At 53.5% G+C, this 17,888-nt stretch overlaps 1 protein-coding gene across 3 annotated transcripts in view; it reads left to right on the top strand.

The window, feature by feature from the left end:
- The first annotated feature begins 1,654 nt into the window (after positions 1–1,654).
- The window catches only part of TFEB (transcription factor EB), a 45,160-nt gene continuing 28,926 nt past the window's right edge, over positions 1,655–17,888 (top strand). Inside the window, exon 1 of one of the 3 annotated variants that reach the window (XM_063096863.1) lies at positions 1,655–1,898. The gene's annotated coding sequence lies outside the window, so the exon portion shown is untranslated. Of the gene's footprint in view, positions 1,899–1,940; positions 1,990–5,038; positions 5,085–17,888 lie in introns of those variants that run through there. The other 2 variants (XM_063096860.1, XM_063096859.1) reach the window with 2 other exon arrangements.

Below are 17,888 nucleotides of genomic sequence, written 5' to 3'. Positions count from 1 at the left end.
ACTTGCTGCCTGGACACCTGGGCTCACTTCTTCCTCTCGGCACCCCACTCTGTGCGGGGTTCTTTCTGTACTTCCCCTCTGGATTAAGCCTTCTTTTCTGGACTTTCTCTGATAATAAACAGTCTCCATGTTGGCCAGCCTGTTGTTTCTGGAGCCGAGTTGTGACCTACAATGTGTTCCTGGTCTCAGGGAACGGGGAGAAAAAGTCAGGGCAAACTGGACTCTGAGACACCACATCCTCCTGAGTGGAAATGAGGTTTTCTGGTGGGTCCTGAGATTCTAAGAGAAATGGGGCCAAGGGCAGGGCTTGGGGATGGGCCCTGTACCCTGCAGAGCTTAGTCTGTTCACAGCTTCCCTCTGGAGAGGGAAGACAGTGGTAGTGACATCAAGTGGGAAGGCAAAGGAGCCTTACTCTAACCGCCTGGAATGCTCTGCTGACCCAGTCTACCAAATCACTCCCAGAACCACCCCAGTGACCTTGGGACCCACATGCATGTCTACTAGCATTGTGACTAGGGGTCTGACGCATCCCAAATCTAGGTATCCTTCTCCTCATCTGTTGATCAGGTTTGGACTAGAAGTTTCTCAGGAATGCTGGATGCATGTGTGCACTTGTAACAGTCATGGGGTCCCTTAGGAAAGAGGGTGATGCTGTCAGAAACTTTCCAGAAGGGCTTCAGAAGGCCGGGGCTGAGTTAGGCTGATTGTATTTTTATCCAGACCCCTATGTCCCAGGACCTGTATTTGAAGGGGGGCAGTCCTCAACTGCAGACAAGAGGGATACTTACTTGAGTCACATGGAAATGAAACCCACTTGCTCTGACCAACTCAGCAAGAGGTTTTATCTCTATGGATTTCATCCCTATCCTCCTTAAAAGCCTCCTAGCAAAAGACCCAGAAACGTGAGGCAACCTGGTGTGGGAAGAAGGAGAGAGAGAAAGCAGAGAAGGATGGCTCAGCACCCTGTTAACTTCCAACAGGGGAAGGTGACATGAAAGGAGATCAGAAAAATTCTGCCTGGCAACATGGTGATAGTGGGGTACCAGCAAGCTTGGGCTGATGAGGGGGTGTAAATGGAGAACCCATAAGGGGAGCAGGAGGGCGAGCTCCATTCTACAGTCGTATTTTATTCTGTCCTTCACCTGTGAACCAAGCTGACCCCAAACTTGCCCATTATGCTCAGGTGCAGGGATAAAAGCTCAGGATTCAAGTCCTGCACCCCACTACAAACCGGGAGGGAAACTGAGGTCTGCCACAGGGTAGTTTCTATGAAAACAGCACACCATCTGAGACCCTACATCTTTCCTAGACTCCCAAAAAGACAGCCTGCTAGAGGTCCCTCCTTGGGGTCAGACAGGCCACAGAATGTATCATAGCGAGCCCTGGTTCGGGATATTGAAACTGAGAGGAAAAAGAAAACTTGTAAAGGGACAAAAATTGAACAAAGATGCCAAGTCAATCTCCAGGTGCCTGTAGGCGTTGGCCAGTAGAACGGGACTACAAATCCCGTCGTGCCTCGCGGGGCGCAGCGAGGACTACGCTTCCCAGCGGGGGCCGCGGCAGGCCCACGGCGGTGGGGGGGGGGGCGGGCCGCGGGGCAGGTGCTGCCCTCTGTCGGGCGCGGCGGGAAGTGGGGCGCGGAGTGACAGCCGGAGCTCGGGTGCCAGGAGCGGGGCTCGGTGACAGCGGAGGCAGTGGCCGCGGGCGGGACGCAGGGAGCTGTGGCGGTGCCGACGGAGGCGGGAAGGGCAGACGAGAGCGGGCCTCCGGGTGGCGCGGAGCCGGAGGAGCCCGGGAGCGGGCGGCGGGCGCAGCTTGCGGGCCAGGCACCCGAACTTGGGACAAGTTGCCTGAGCCGCGGGGCGCGGGCGGCGGACAGATTGACCTTCAGAGCGAGGTGAGCGTGGCCAGGGGGTAAGGACTGCGCGGAGGGCCCGAGATCCTCACCCCAGCCTCCACCGCCCCCATCCCGTGGGTCCCGGAGACAGGTGGGTGGCTGGGGGATGCGAGCTGGAGAGGGGAGCGGGACTATGTGCGCCGCGCCGCCACCCGTCCCTCTGTCCGTCCAGCTCCGGCGCGTGGCCCGGGAGGCGCTGCCCGCCGAGCCGGAGAGCCCCTCCGGCCCCTCCCTTCAGGCCCGGGCCGGGGGCGGCTTCTCTGCGACCTTATGTAACCGGGCGGGAGGGGCCGGGGCGGGCACGGGCCTTCCCGGCCGGGGAGCTGGAAGTCGAAGGGGCGGGAGGCATGGGAATGAACTTACAAGAAGTTTGAGGGACGCGTGGGCCGTGCGCCCACTCCCGCTCCCCCGGACGCGGCTGGGGCGGGTGTTGCGGGGGAGGGGGCCGGAGGTAGGGGAGGTGAGCGGGGGCCGAGTCGGGCCCAGCCAGGATGGCCCGGGGGGAGGGGAGGGCCGGAGCGGCGCCACGCCCCGGGGGCTGGGCTGCTGGAGGTGGGGGGCGGGTGGAAGGACCATCCCTCCCTCTCTTCCCGTCCCTTCCTCCCGCTCCGTCTCGTGAAGAAGCAGTCGTTTTCTCCCCTCGCGTTATTCCACGACCCTAGGGAACCCCACCCCGAAGCACACCCTCCGCGCGCTCCGCTTTCTGCTTTCCCGAGAGCTCCCAGCTGTCCGCCCGCGACTCGGGTCCACCTCCTCCTGTCTCGGTCCCGAATCCCGGAAAACACGCCGCCTTCCCCCATCCCTGGAGTCCGTGCCGCTTCTCCCCCCTCCCCGTACCCCGAGCAGCTATTCGGGGCAGCGCGTGCGATTGCCTCCTCGAAGGGAGCCGGCGGATGCCAGCTCGGCCCACGCCCCTCGGCCCCCTCCCGGCGCGGAGTTCTGGCTTCACGCACGGCTGCCCCGAGCTGCTACCGGCTGCGCGAGCAGGTTCGCGCCGCAGCCGCCCGGCGAGCCCCAGCCCCGCGCCCCGGGGGAGGAAGGGAGGGCGTCCGGGGCGGGGCCCGTCTGAGCGAGCGCCTGCTCTGCCCGGGCCCCCGCCCTCCATTCTCCGCCAGCCCCTCACCCGGCCGCCCTTCCCCAAGCTCTCGTCAGCTCCAGCCGTCGTCCTCTCGTCTCTCGTCCGTTCTGGGGACGGTTCAGCGCAGAGTTTCTGGACTGAACTTGAGCGCAGTTCTTTGGCTTAGAGCTCACTGGGGAAGTGTAGGTTAATGACTGCCCAGCTGCCACCTCCCCAGCCCCAAGTGAGGGGGTGTTTAATTGAACAGGGAAGGGGACAAGGCCGGTGTAGGCCTCCAGCGGCACCCCTGGATGTTGCCTTAGGCCCCTGCACTCTCCCTGGCCGAGATTCCACTGGCTCAGACCTGGCGCTCTTGGGCAGCGGGGGGGGGGGGGGGGGGGGGGGGGGGGGGAGGTGAGGTGGGGGGCTTGTCTCTGGTTTCCTCTGGGGCGGCTGGATGCGGAAGCGCTCAGGTCAGCTCCTTGGCCTGTTCCCTCTGAGGTCCGCTCAGTGTCCCTCCTGGGAGACAGCCTCCAGGCCCTGCCCTCACGGAGCTCACAGTCTGGGGAAGAGACGGCCAGCAATAGTTACTGGCCGGCAGTGAGAGGTAGTTAAAGGGGACAGGGGAAGGGTCAGCTGCTTTGGGAGCCCTGCCTGGTAGTCTGACGGTATGCTTTTACCATGCCTCAGTTTCCCCAGCCCAGGGAAAAATAGCAACTCGTTTGGCCCCCTTCTTTCTGCCTGCCTCCTGTCTGCTGGGACTGAAGAGCTGGGAACCAGAGAGTGTAAATGAAGGGCAGGGCTGTTTGGGGTGACTCCATGCTCTGCTTCTCCTGGAGGGGAGCCAGTGTTGCTTACAGTTTACACGGCCTGTTACAGCTGCAGTGCTATTTTGTCCTCAGCTCAGCTCTGTGAGATGGAACCAAATGGGGACCTAGGTCTCTTGTTTCCAGGTCCCATGATAGGGTTACAGGGGATAAGGCAGGATATATCTCTTCAGGTGAGCACTGAATACAGGGAGAGCAGCTGGGCTTCTGAGGGCTAATGGTCTGGTGACTCACAGTCAGAGGTGGGCAGAGTGTGGGCCAGGGCAGGCAGGAGCCCATCGAGGGTACCTGGACAGTGGAGTGCTCAGTGCCCACTGCCGATCAGGCCTTCCTCTCAACCTGTTTTTGGGAAGCTGGGAAGTAGGTGAGAGGGAACTCCCACCCCTCCGTTCTGGCTGCCCTTTGAGGGTCTGGCTTCTGGCCCGGATCCCTCCTGGGGTGCTGTTTATGGCTATAATTGCATCATTAGCCAGAGTTTATAGAGTTACTTAGCACCTGCCCCCACAGGGAGTGGCCCAGCCACCCCCTGGCTTCTGTCTCTTCCTTTTCGAAGTCAGCTCAGTTTCTGCCGGGCAGCAGGGGTTTCCCCAACCGCAGCTGTCATGAAAGCCAGGTTGGGCCTTTGTCCTAGGGATGGAGGGCATTCAGCACTTGGGGCCCGGGTTGGGGCTGCCCTGGAGATGACTGTGGAAATTGAATTGGCCTCCTCTGATCGGAGGGAAAAGTTCAGGGTTCCCAGAGCTGCCAGAAATGTCCACATCCCAGGATGCAGTGAGCGTGTATGCATAAGGAGGAAGATAAAAATGCGCTCACCTCACAGGCTGTTGTGAGGATTAAGGGTGCAGCAGTGCCTGCTTCATGGTGAGTACATGATGTTGCTCTTTGGGTACTGTGGGGTTTGTGTAAAGGATGTAAATTTGTGTATGTGGTTATAAGATTATAGGTATCTAGGTCTGTGCATATGGAGAATTGTGTATACGTCTATTAGAGTGTAACAATAACAAAATATTATATTAATTGACCATTCGTCTCTTCTCTTTATGCTATACTAGAAAAATGTTATAATAAAATTTAGTTACAAACAATAGTTGCCAACATTATTGTGTGTTTACTCTTTACAGTGAGGTAGGAATTACTGTTTTCATTATACTGATTCAAGAAGTTAAGCAAATTGCTTAAAGTCAAGCAGCCTGGAAGTGGCAGGACTGGGATTCTAACCCAGGTCCAACAGACTCCAAAGTCCATGTTCTCAATCTCTAAAGAAGACAACTTCAGGGTTTCCTGGGAGTTCTCTCCTAAAAGGTAGGGGTGTGGTGGTCTGGGGACCTTTTTTTCCCTATCCATGGCTTCCTGCTCTAAGGAGGGTGGGAACTTGCTGAGGCCTCTGCCCCAGGACCACACCTGTCTCCTGGCCTCTCTTCTGAGCTGCTGACAGTGGTGACCAAAGGACCCCTGGCGAGAACCTGTCTTGACTGGCCAGGGGAGAAATGTTCAGATGAGGCTTCCTGGGCCTCTTTGGAAACCTCACATTCCCCAGGAAGGGAAGGGAGCATCCCTTACTGATAGCCTTCTGGGTGCCCAGCTTTGTGCCATGGACTTCACATCCATTATCTTATAGTGAAGACCTCAACAGGCACTTGTTTAATCAGATGTGGAAAAAAGGCTGTGGTGACCATAGGTTGAGAATGGGACAACAGTGAGTCACAGGAGCGCTGGACTGGGAATCAAGAGACCCTACTTTGCCTTTGACAAGCCATGTGGCTGGGGCAGGTTCCTGTTCTGCTCAGTCTCATTTTTCATCTCTGTGAAGCTAGATCGTCTGTAGGGTCCTCTCCAGTGAGAACCTTTCACACATCTTTGCCAAAGGCACAAGGATAAGAAAGTCTTCATAAAGGGAGGCATGTGGGTTGTGGAGGGTGTTTGGGGAACTTCTGGAGTCCACAGAATCAAGCTTTAGCTAGAAGATGGCCCTGGCAGAGCAATCACGCAATTTTTGTTGGGACATAGCCATAGCCAACATGTACTGAGCACAGGACCAAGTGATCAACCTAATCAGAGGACTGTTGAGAGCATGGGTTCTGGGGCCCACTGCCTGGCTTGGAATCCCAGCTCTTCCACTTAATACTGTGGGGCTCCAGGCAAGCTGCTTTACTCCAGTGTGCCTCAGTTTCCAGACCTAAAAGAGGATTATAGTAACACCTGACTGAAAGGGCTTAAGTGTGTTGCTGCACAATGGACATACGGCACTTAGAATAGTACACAGGTAACTCTTGTAACTCAGTTATTTCTTTATTTATTATTTTCAAGTGAGGAAATAGAGGCATAGAGAGCTCCAGGAAGGAAATAAAGACCTGTGGTTTGCAAAGAGGCCTTCCCATGTTTCTAACATCCTCAAATGTAATGCCTTTCAAGCTTTGCAGATGCAGTAGCCACAGTCCCCACCACTCCCTGTTGCACCACATTTAACAAGATGGCATCTCCTCATTTAACATGATAGCGTAGGGGATGGCAGCATCTCCAAATGCTCTGCCCCTTGGGTCTCCTTGGTTAGCATCTGGACTGGCCACTCCTAGCTTGTGGCTCTCCCCCGCCCCTCTGCTGCCTGCCCCTTGGCTGTGATGTTACCGAGGGCAGAGATAAAATTGCAGCAGTAGGGTAGGATCTGGGACTTATAGTGCCTACAGGAAATGCTTTGCTGTGGGGTGGTGGAGCAATGGGTGAGCACAGAGGGCAGCCATGAGGGGCAGAAGCAACTGGCAGGGTCATCACCAGCTTTCCTTCCTGGCTCTTAAGTGTGGGCATAATGAGGGGGAGAAATGAGGTCTGGCTATCTCCATCCCCTGTCCAGTTTTCTTGGGGGCAGGCCACCTTCTTGGCTCTTATGCATACAGCAGAGGTTCCAAAGTAGATGTGATGCCATAGGGATGAATCCAGGAATTCCAGCAGATTCTCCATCCAGACACCCATGATTGCTATTCCCTTCTCCCAGCCCTTGTTCATGCTGGTGCCTTCTCGTGGCACCTGTCCCCTGCTCCCTTCCTATGGCCAAATCCTTCTCTCCATCAAAGCATACCTTTCCAGGAGACCAGGGGGCTGTCCCATCTTACTGCCACCCTGGTTGGATATTATGATCACCTTAAAACATACTGAGAGCTCTTAAAACATAGTGTTGCATCTGAATCTCTGGGGGAGGGGCCTAGCCATCAGCATTAAAAAAAAAAAAGTTCCCCAGATGATTACAATGTCCTTTCTCTAGGACAGTGGTTCTTAAATTTGAGTGTGCATCAGAATTTCCTGGAGGGATTGTTAAAACACAGATTTCTGGGCCCCACTCCCAGGATTTCTGATTTAATAGGTCTGCAAATTCCACAAGGTCTGGAATTTGAATTTCTGACAAGTTCTCAGGTACTGCTAATACTGATGGACCCAGAGCATACTTTGAGAACCACTACCTTAGTGGCCTACTGCTTTGCAGCTACCCAGGCAAGAGCTTTCTATCTCCTGGGTGTAGTGCCTCTGCTTTGGGCCTGTTAGTCCTGTTTCCTTTTCAAAGGCAGCTCCCGAAGGGCAGAGACCACTTCAGAGACCATTTGGTGTCCCTCAAGTCAGTCCTCTCCTCTCCCCCCACCTTCTGCCCTCACCTTCCATTAAACTGAGCTCTGTTCAGCCTTGTGGCTCTTGGTCCCACTCTCTGGGACAAGTGCTTAAGAAATGTGTATTGCTTGATTAAGACAGGATGAGGTGGGCAAAGAACAGCACTAGCCAGAGAATCATCAGAACCACGTGGCAGGAGCTGAAGCTGCTGCAAAGGAACTCGGAGCGAAAATGTCATTGTTGGAATAGGGGCGGAGGTGTCCAAAGAGGCCCCTCACTTTGTTGAAGTGAGGCTATTGAAGGACCCATCATGTTCTTTTACTTTCCCACCTCATGGAGGGCAAATATTTGATCACTGTTTGAATTGTATTTCTTGTTAATAGTAAAAATAGTAGGGGCTGGCCAGTTAACTGAGTTCGTTAGAGTGCAGCCTTATAACACCAAGGTCACGGGTTTGGGTCCCCATACCAGCCAGCTGCAAAACAAAAAAAAGTAAAAATGATAAAACACACACAAAAAGAACTGTTTCTTTCTCCTTTCCTTGCCCAGGCTGGAGATGTTGGGGCGGGGGGTGGAGCGTCCCTGTTGGAAGTGTGGTCATCTCCATCATCTTCTAGGATGTTCTGGGCCTTGACTGTAGCAGGTTGTTCTGGGCCTTGACTGTAGCAGGTAGTTGGGAGAGCCTGGGGGCTCGACCCTGGGGTTTTGGGGGCAGAGTGGTCCTTGGAAACTGGAGGGAGTTGGGGTGAAGCCAGGTAGGAGGTGAGGAGAGGTGGTGGCAGGTCCTTCAGCCCTACAGAGGTTTTGCGGGGGATAAGCTTGGGGCCAGAGCCAGTCAATCAACAGATGAATGGAATGCTCCAGTGTCAGCACCCTGAGGACAGGGGTTTGGTCTTTTTTGTTTCATGCTGTATGCCAGTACCTAGAAGAGAGCCTCGCATAATGGATACTCAGTGAATCTTTATGGAATGAATGAGTGAATGTGCATTGAGCCCCCATCATGTGCCCAGAAATGACACAAAATGCTTTATGCCTGGTCTCTGCCCTGCAGGTGCTTTACAGGCTAATTGTACACAGCTCGACAAGGTCTTGAGCTCTTTGTCTCTGCCCTGTCCCCTCCCAGCTCCCCCTGTCCCCCGCCTGCCTGCAGTGATCCAGGCCCAGCCTCTCTCTGGTTTGGGGCTCATATTCTGTTCTTCCTCACAGAGAGTTTGCCAGCAGCCCCCCCACCCCCAGCACTGGGTCTGTGGGGTGGGGCTCCAGTTTGTTTTCTCTTGTTTGCCAAGGGAAGTCACAGCCTGTCCTCTGCCTTGTTTATAATTGGTTTGGGGACAGCACCTGTCCCAACCCCCTGCAGTCCCTGAGGGGTGCAGAGTGGCCAGGAGATGACACACTATACTGTCCACCCCCTGCCGCCTCTCGTCCCCTCCCAGCTCTAGCCAGGTGTGCTCTCAGCTGCCCTGCCAGGATGATGCTGGTTGGCTTCGCTTCAGGGCTGATTGAGGCTGTGGATCTGGAGGCCTCAGAGGCCAGCTGGTGATGCCCCTACGTTGTTGAGAGGAGGGGATCAAGGCACAGGGACCCAGCAACCCATGGTCTTCAGTACCATTCAGGTCAACAGCTATGTAATGAGCACCTTGTGGGTACCTAGCACTATATTGGCCAAACAGGGTAGATGGGAACAAGGACACGGCTCTTCCCTCAAGGAGCTGATGGCCTAGCCAGGGAATCTCAATAACCATAAAGGCAGAACGAGAGAAGGTACTATAGAATAACGTAGTAAATGAACTCAAACCTGGTGACACTAGCCGTTTGCTCGGAAGAGCATTCTTCCCTGGGCCTCTTGCCCCCACAGAGACTCAGTGTGGTTTAGGCCCTCAGCCCTTCCCACCATCTGGGCCCCAGAAAAGGCAGCTCTTCTGCTCCCTGGGTCTTCTTACCTAGGGGTCACCTCTGCAGGCCCAGGAGACTTCCTTTCTGGACAGTCCTTCCTTCCAGGAGGACCAGAGGCTGCTGAGTGCAAGGGGAGGTGCCTGAGCCATCCATGTGTCCTTGGCCAAGATGGGGAATGTGGTGGCTGGGACATCCTGGGTGGGGTGGGATGTGAAGGGGGCTATGGTGGCCAGTCCCTATGGGCTGAGGGGCAGCCAGCAGTGTGAGCCAGCTGGGGAGGGGGCCTCCATCATCAGACAGTCTAGACCTGTGACTTACTGTACGTTCTCATCTTTTTTTTCCCCCCCTTTGGCTTAACTATAGTGTTTTTCAAAGCCAGGTGTGAGAAGAAAATTCTAGAACTATTTTCATTTATTTATATTTCATCCTTTTCTCCCTCTTATATTGTGAAATATAGCATAGTTGCTGAAAAGAGCATAAACATACACATATAAAATGTAGTAAATAATTATAAGAGTGAACCCACAGGTAACCACCACTCAAATGAAGAAACAGAATATAACTTGCACTCCAAAATCAAATTGTGTGTCCCCTCACCCCCAGAAGTAACCACCAGCCTGACCCTTATGATAATCAACCCCTTGCTTCTCTTTATCATGTAACCATCTATGTCTGCATTCCTTAGCAGTAGAGTTTAGTTGTGACTGGCTTTGAATTTAATACGGGTGGAATGATATTGGACATGTTCTTTTGTGTCGTGTTTTTCTCACACAGCAGTATATTTGTGAAATTCATTTATGTCGTGTGTAGCTATAGTATGTTCATTTTCATTTTTGTTACTGTGTAGTGTGCATCCTGCTGCTCATGGACATTTGGGTTTCTTTCCTTTTCTGGCTACTACGAATAATGCTGTAAGAATATCCTTACATGTGCATCCTAGCACATAGGTGCGTAAATATCTCCAGAGGATATATAACCCTGAGTGGAATTGCTAGAGGACAGGGCATGTAATGCATATTTCAACTTTAGTAAATATTTTGTTAAGTGGTTGTACCAACTTACTCCTCACTAGTGGCACGGAGTTCCTGTTGCTCCATATCCTTGTCAACACTTGGTCTTGTTAGACTATTCAATTTCTGCTATCCTGGGGAGACCATGACTGTATCTCATCATAGGTGTAATTTATGTTTCCATTCTCATCTTTTTTTTTTTTTTAATAAAAGATGAACGGGGATCTTAACCGTTGACTTGGTGTTGTCAGCACCACACTCACCCATTGAGTGAACCGGCCATCCCTTTATGGGATCCGAACCTGTGGCCTTGGTGTTATCAGCACCACACTCTCCTGAGTGAGCCATGGGCCGGCCCCTCCATTCTCATCTTTTTAGTAGATCTATTTTTGTATATGTTTGCTGACATGCTGAATATATTCATGCATTGGTATGTGTAAGCAATTTATGAGGAAAGAAGCATATATTGGGGGTGCTCAAAGTTTTTTACTGATGGGAAAGTATGATCAAAAGAGTTGAAAGACCATTGTAATATTGAATGCAAGGGAGGGGGCTGGTGAGTAGCTTGGGAGTTGGAGGGTGATATTTGGTCTTAGGAGGAGACCCCAAGTGGCAGTGCCTGTCAGTGGGCAGCCTCTTCCCAGAGGATACTGAGCCCACAGACTACCCACTTGCCTTCAGGCCCTTCTGCCTGGCACATCTGGCAGGGAAGAAGGGGAGAATCCAGGGCTAGAACCCTCAGCAGGTGACTTGAGGTCACTTGAGGTGCTTCTTGGGCAGTAGTTCTCAACTGGGGATGATTTTGCCCCTCTCAGGGGACATTTGGCAATGTCTGATGACATTGGTCAGGGCTACCACTAACCATCCTAAAATGCACAGGACAGCCCCACAACAAAGAATTATCTGGCCCTGAATGTCAGTGGTGTTGAAGTTGAGAAACTCTGGTCTAGGAAAAGAGCCAGGAAACAGATTTGCCGTAAACTTGCTACATGGCCTAAGAGAAGTCACTTAAATGTTTTTGAGCCTCAGTCTCCTCATCTGAAAAATGGAGGTAGCAAGGGTTGCTGCCACTCGCCTTCATGGGGCTGCTGTCAGGATGCAAGAGATGGTGGGTGCATAGGCATTTGGGGAAACATTCCTGTAAAATGGCTCTGTGGCCACTGTGTTCCAGGGGCAGAGCTTTCCAGCACTGGACCTTCTTCCTTGACTGTGTTCCCTGTCCAATGAGCTGGAGGCATCAGGTGACTGGCATGAGCCTCGGCCCTGGCTCCTGCTGCTCCCGGGGCTGTGGGGAAACCACCCTGAAGGCCCCAGCCTTTTGATAAGTGCTGCAGAAATGAGGGGCTCTCTGGGAGCCCTGGGGCCTGGGCAAAACCATTTCTGACTTTGTCCTTAGCTGGATGGGAGTCCAAGGTTGTGGGGGTGATAAGGGGTGCTTATCATGTTCCTTATCTGAGGCCCCATGCAGGTCCAGGCCAGCAAGAGGTGGGAGCCACAGGTCATCCTTGGGGGCTCTGCGCACCCAGGCCAGGCTTCTGCTCACTTTTGTGTCCTTCCAGAGTTCACTATCCCAGGGAGGGCCAGGGTTGGGCAGAGTCTGGGTCGGTCCTCCCTGTGCCTCTCTGACTTCCCTGTTCTGAGGCTTGCCTCTCCTTTTTGGCATCTTTTGCCTTCTGTGGGGGCCATGGCCTGCCTAGCCTTCCCTCACTGCACTCTTCCTTCCTTTTGCTTGCTCTCACGAAAGGGCCCAGGACACTCACCCATCTTGAGATGGAGATGACTGATGACAGCTTAATGACTGCCCACCTTTCTTGACAAGGGGCATTTCCCTATCACAGATGGGAATCTCTTAGCTGCCAGAAAGAAGCACTAAATGAAATCTCTGTCAAATCTCTTTGACAGGCTGTTAGAAAAGTACTTTGGGGGCTGGGAAACCACTGAAATCCCATGTGTAGTGAGAAAAGTTTACCACAAATAAAAAATGTGTGTGGCTCAGATCTTCCCAGAGCTTCACTGGATTACACTTGGCCTCAGGGTCCATTTCAAGGTGGGCTGTAGTAAGACTGTGAACTGAGTGTCTGCAGGCCCTAGGAAGGCCCAAGGCCTAGGTGGTAGGTGTGTGGTCAGTCAGGAAGGTGGTGAGCTGTGGAGCTTCTGGCTAAAAGGGCGTGTGTCTCTGGGAGGGGACAGGAGGAGGCATGGGTTAGGGTTGGGCCCTCACTGGACCTGGTGGGATTCTTGCCCCTCTGTGTCGCTCCATCTTGGTGCCTGGGGCCCTCTGAAGCCAGGTCATGTGTGTGTGTTGGAGGGTGGCTGTGAGAGGCTCAATCTGGAAGGAGGGAGGGGCACTGTAGGTGGCCTGGAGACTCGGGCTGGTGAGATTGGAGTTTGCCTGTGTAGGGCAGACTCATGGGTACATGTGAGAGGCCTTTGGGGCAAGCAGTTCCTTCTGCACTGTGAGCAATCCTCCACCACATTTGAGCTCCCAGGGGATTGTGCAACTTCCTCTCAAGCTGAGGTGCAGGGCTGGGTGAGAAACAGCGCTGGGGAAAATGAGGAAACTGGGGCTGGTGCTGGGGTGGGGGTACAGCCCTGGGCTCCAGCTGACCCCAGAGGAGCTAAGCATTCCAGGGGGCCCCTTCCAAGGGACTGCCCTCTCCCAGGTATGAGGGCGTGTGTGTGTGTGTGTGTGTGTGTGTGTGTGTGTGTGTGTGTGTATGTGCACGTGTGTGGGGTATCTTTGGGGGAGGTGGGTGAGTGGGGATGAGGCCCCTCTGGCTGCATTGGCATTGGGATATCTGAGGAGGTGGAAGGGAAGGCTCTGAGCAGAACCAGGGCTGGGAGCAGGTAGGGGGAGAATGGGAAAGCAGGTGGCCCAAGGGAGGGTCCCCTGCCCACACTCAAGGAGGAGCACGGGTTGGTGGAAAGTGGGGGAAATCAGGAGTTGGCCAGAGCTGTGCCTTCATTTCCTCATTTCCCCAGCCTTGTGCAAGGATCTGGTGAGAAGGCCATGGGCATGATGTGCTTAACACGGTGGCAGCCAGGCCACAGCAAACACCCATTTACATCAGGTTTGGGAGCATGCACTCTGTGTCCACCTGGTTTGAATCCCAGCCCTGCCACTTTGCAATTATGTGATCCTGGCAAGGTACTTATCCTCCGCATGCCTCGGTTTCCTCTTCTGTAAAATGGAGATGACAATTATAGTTCCCACCTCGTGGGTTCATTCTGAGGATTAAAGGACTTAACTCATGTGAAGGGCTCAGAACAGAGTCTGGCACCCATAAGTAAGCCCTCTGTACAGGTTGACATTTTACCTGCTCACAGTATGTTTGTGTGCAGATGGCAAAAATCTGCCCACGGCTCATGGGGATTAGTTTTGATGGTGGGGATCTGAGTTGGAACTGGGAATAATAGTAAGAACCCACATTTACTAGGCCTTACTCCATGTCAGGTGCTGTGCCAAATGCTTTATCTGCGTCAGCTCCTGGAACCCTCATAGTCACCCTATGAGGTAGAGACTATCATCCTCATTTTATAGATGGGGACATCAAAACATAGAGGGGTCAAGTGACTTGCCCCAGGGCAGTGATGTCAGTGAGGAGGGGTGGCAGAATGGTCTGCTCTGCCCTCAGGTGGACCCCCACCCATACCCCTGCCCCTTCTCTGGGCTCAGCAGGCCTGCTGTGAGGGGTGTGAAGAGTAGCCCTGCAGCCCATGGGCTCTGGCCAGGGGAACCCTCTCTTTTCTTTGTTCCATCTGCAGTCAAGTAATCAACAGATATAAAGAGTTAAGTTAACAGAGGACATAGCTTATTAGTCGCTGGAATTGGAGTGGATTTCCTTGGGGGGTGAGCTTCCTGTCAGTGTGTAGACTTGGAGGATAGTATGGTGCAGTGGTTATGAATATGGGTCTGGATTCAGACGGACCTGGCTTTGAGTTCTGTCTGAGCCACTTATTGTGTGACCTTGGGCCTCAGTTTCCTCATATTTAAAATGGGGGTAATAACAGTTCCTACCTCCTAGGGTGATGGTGAGTATGAAATGAGGTACTATAGTAAAATGCTTGGCACAGGCCTGTCCCAGAGTAATTGTCTGACAAATGGATGCCATTATTAAGCACCTGGTGTAGAGAGTCATGTGCCAGGCAGGGAGTTGGGTACTCAGATAACCTTGGAGGAGTATTTTTCAAACTGGATCAGGGCCATTAACTGGAACCTAATCTGGCCATGAAATCAGTTTAGTGGGTTGCCATGACTTTTTTTTTTTTAATGAAAAAGAATAGGATAGAAAATATCCAAGCGTATTGCACAATATTGTTAAGTGTTGCTTTGTAGAAAACTTTGGGATTTTTTTTTGTTGTGTGTGTGTGTATCCAGGATCACATAAAATATATTTTTCTGAGTTGTCATCCATACCTTTGGGGCCACTGCCTTATGGATTTTCTCCTTCCTGGGCCATGTTTATGGAGTACCTATGGAGTCCAAGACCCAGCGCCATATGCTGGGGCAGAATGTCTGTCCTCGGTAAACCTAACAGTCTGGCTGCAGAGTCAGGGCCCAGTTCTTAGCCAGGTGGCTGCCAAGTCTGTGGGTCAGCTGAGGCAGAGGATGGGGGTGGCCAGGACACTCTGCTGGTGGGGATGCTGAGAGGAGACAGTGCCCAGGATGCATGGTTGGCTTGTGGTTGGGAGGCTAGAGAGCCACCTCAGGAGTGGAGGGCTGCAGGGCCAGGCCTGGTAGGAGGTGTCCACACTAGCTGGAGCAGAGGGCTGGGTGTGAGTTGTCTGAGGACACTGGGTGAGGGCTGTGCCAGTCTCCCCTGGCTAGGGTGGGATAGGATAGAGGAGGACTCAGGCTTGCTGATGGTCCTCTCCGCCCAGTTTGCAGGATCTGCGGTAACTGTGAGTGACACCCAGGGCCCATGGCTCAGCGATTTCCTCCTCTTGCCTTGGCCCCTGAAAGCCTCCTGAGCTTTTCCCTCCCCTCTCCTGCCTTAGCTGGCTCTGGTAGGCCTGGCCTGTGACCTGGCTTTCAGCCCTGAGCCCTAGTCCAGGAGCCAGAGTCTTGCTGCTACTTAGATCCCTGCCCTGGCAAGTGCTTGGCCCATTTGGGGCCTCAGTTTCTTCATCTGTAAAGCAGGCATACTAACTCCTGAGCAGCCAGCATCCTGGGTGGTGATGCCGGTCTTGTGACCTAATGTAGATGACTGGCTGTAGGAAGTGTGGAGAGCTCTGAGTGGATTAGTATTTTTGTCTTTAAGACTGGGAGGGCTGGGGAAGGTCATGAGGACATCAGCTGCCTGGCTAGAGCCCCCTGCCTCCCCACCCCATGACTTAGGGCAGTGGTAGCAGTGGTAGGGTGAGGCCTGCAACCAATGGCAAGATGGGGATGTCCTGGGATCTGAGCAGAGTTGGCCTAGTATGGGGCTCAGAGAATGAGACCCAGTTCCCCTGATCATGTCTGAAATGGGCCAGTTTGGCTGACTCTAGGGACCCACTTCACAGGGGAGACATGAGGTAAAGCACAATTTTCCTCCCAGTATCCTGCTGGGAGTTGGTGTTAGAATTGGGAAAGAAACTCAAGTGGCTTGGTGCCTCAGTACAGCTCTGCCTTGAGCAGGGAGATCTGCTCCAGCTTCTGCCACTCCTTTGACATCCCTGACCTTCACGTAGGGTGGCTGGCCACCTTGCTTTGGTGGGAGTGCCGATCCCTGTCAGCACAGCGGTTGGGGTAGAAATGCTCTAGGCTTGCTGCTGACTGCAGGGGGCTTCTGGTGAAAGGCCAGGAGGTGGGCCAGGCTGGGTTGGGAAGTGGGAGGAGGTGGTGCCATCCTGGCAGAGAGTGTCCTCTCCTGGAGGGCTGTTTGCCCAAGCTATTCTTAGCACTGAGTCATTATAGAGTCTATTTTTAGCCCCGTTTCTAAGTGTTGCCAACATCTGGTGCAGCCAGTACTGAAGGGGATGGGGATGGCAGGGGCGACCCCTTTGGGTATTTCTGGGGACTGGAGCCTCTGGCAGGAGAGCAAGGACAGAGTCTTCTACTTCTTGCACCTGCCACAACTTGAAACTGGGCATGCCATAGGTCTCCTATTCATGCTTGTGCACTGATGGCTCTGCCATGATTTCACCCTTCCGGCTCCAGCTCCTGTGATGGCTGGGTGGTATGGGTGTTACCATCCAGCTGGAGAACATGGGCTGAAGGTGCTCATCAGGTGGGCTTTCCCACGTCCAGCCATCAGGAGGTCCAGTCGGCCTCTGACCCTGCAGAGAGGGGCCTCCGAGGAGGGAGGCAAGCCCCAAGGTAGGGCACTTGTGACAGTCACTACCAAAGGAGGAGCCAGCAGACATTAGAGGGAGGGAGTGTAGCACAGTGGTTAGGTGTGCAGGCTCTGCAGCCAGACTGCCTGGGGTCAAGTCCTGGCTTTGCTACTTCCTAGCTGTGTGACCCTGGGCAACTGCTCTCCTTGCCTTAGTTTCCTCATCTGTGAGGTGGGGATGGGAGTGTAGTGTTGTGAGGATTAAGTAGGATAAGAATGTACGAAGTGCCTAAATAGAAAGTGCTATATAATAGGGGTGATGGTATTAGTGGTAGTAATATTGTTATTAACGAGAAGCTCTGTGTGTGCCGTCATGTTGGGGGAAGTTGGGTAGGAGGCTTCTCAGCTTTTCATTGAGTGAGGTGAAGCTTGGGATGGGGCTCAGAGGTAGCACTGATACCCAGGCATCACAACGGTGGCAATTTCTGCAAGGCTGCAGTGAGGGGTCAGGAGTACACAGGATGGTTGGGATCTGGGCCTTGTCATTTGCAAGTTGAGTTTCCTTGGCTAGATCACTTCACCTTTCTGAATATCCATTTCTTTACGTACAATACAGAAATTATAATTCAGCCATAGGGCACAATGTATGTGGAGCATTTTGCCCAATGCTGGGTGCATGACAGGACCTGAATCCATAAGACCTTTTTGGGAGGCGTGTTGCTGTGTTTTCCATGTGAGGGATGGGGTCTCATTGCCTTGGAAGTCATGGGGAACAGTTTGGCCTAGAGGTTGGGAGGACCCAGGGCTGTGGTCCTGGCTCTCCCTGAGCTATATGATCTGCAGCCTTACCTGCTTCCTCTGGGATTCTGTAACACAAAGAGGCCAGAGAAAACTGAGGTTTTCAGACTCTTCCTCAGAACCCCAGAAGATGCCTTGGGGACTATCTGGGAGTGTGGGAAAGGCCCCCAGCTGGTGGCCAGGTGGTCTGGCCATTCCTGCTCCCTGTGGGGCTGCTTCATTCTTGTTTTACATGTCAAGTTTCCACATAAATTTTGTCTGAAAACCTGGTTCTGCTGCTAGAATCAGCCTGGGACTCTGGTGGGTGACTTCCCAGTCCCCTTGTCGTCTGATGCTGCCTTGTGCATGGGGCTCTTTTGTGCTGTGGCACTGGGTGTCCAGAGTGTGGGGTCCCTCTCGTGTGGGGCATGTAGGGGCTTCCTCCAGGGCTTCTCAGGGTAGAGGCTGGGCTGCTGCTCTTGGGTGCAGCTTTGAGTGCTGCCCCTGGCCTCGTGACACCCTGGGGACAGGGGTACCCTGAAGACATTGTCACCCCCAGAAGCCAGATCTCACAG

The sequence above is a fragment of the Cynocephalus volans genome, chromosome 5 (genome assembly GCF_027409185.1).
Source record: "Cynocephalus volans isolate mCynVol1 chromosome 5, mCynVol1.pri, whole genome shotgun sequence".
In the NCBI taxonomy this organism is placed as follows: domain Eukaryota; kingdom Metazoa; phylum Chordata; class Mammalia; order Dermoptera; family Cynocephalidae; genus Cynocephalus; species Cynocephalus volans.
The sequence above is the reverse complement of the archived record's forward strand: the minus strand, read 5'-3'. Positions and strand labels throughout refer to the sequence as shown.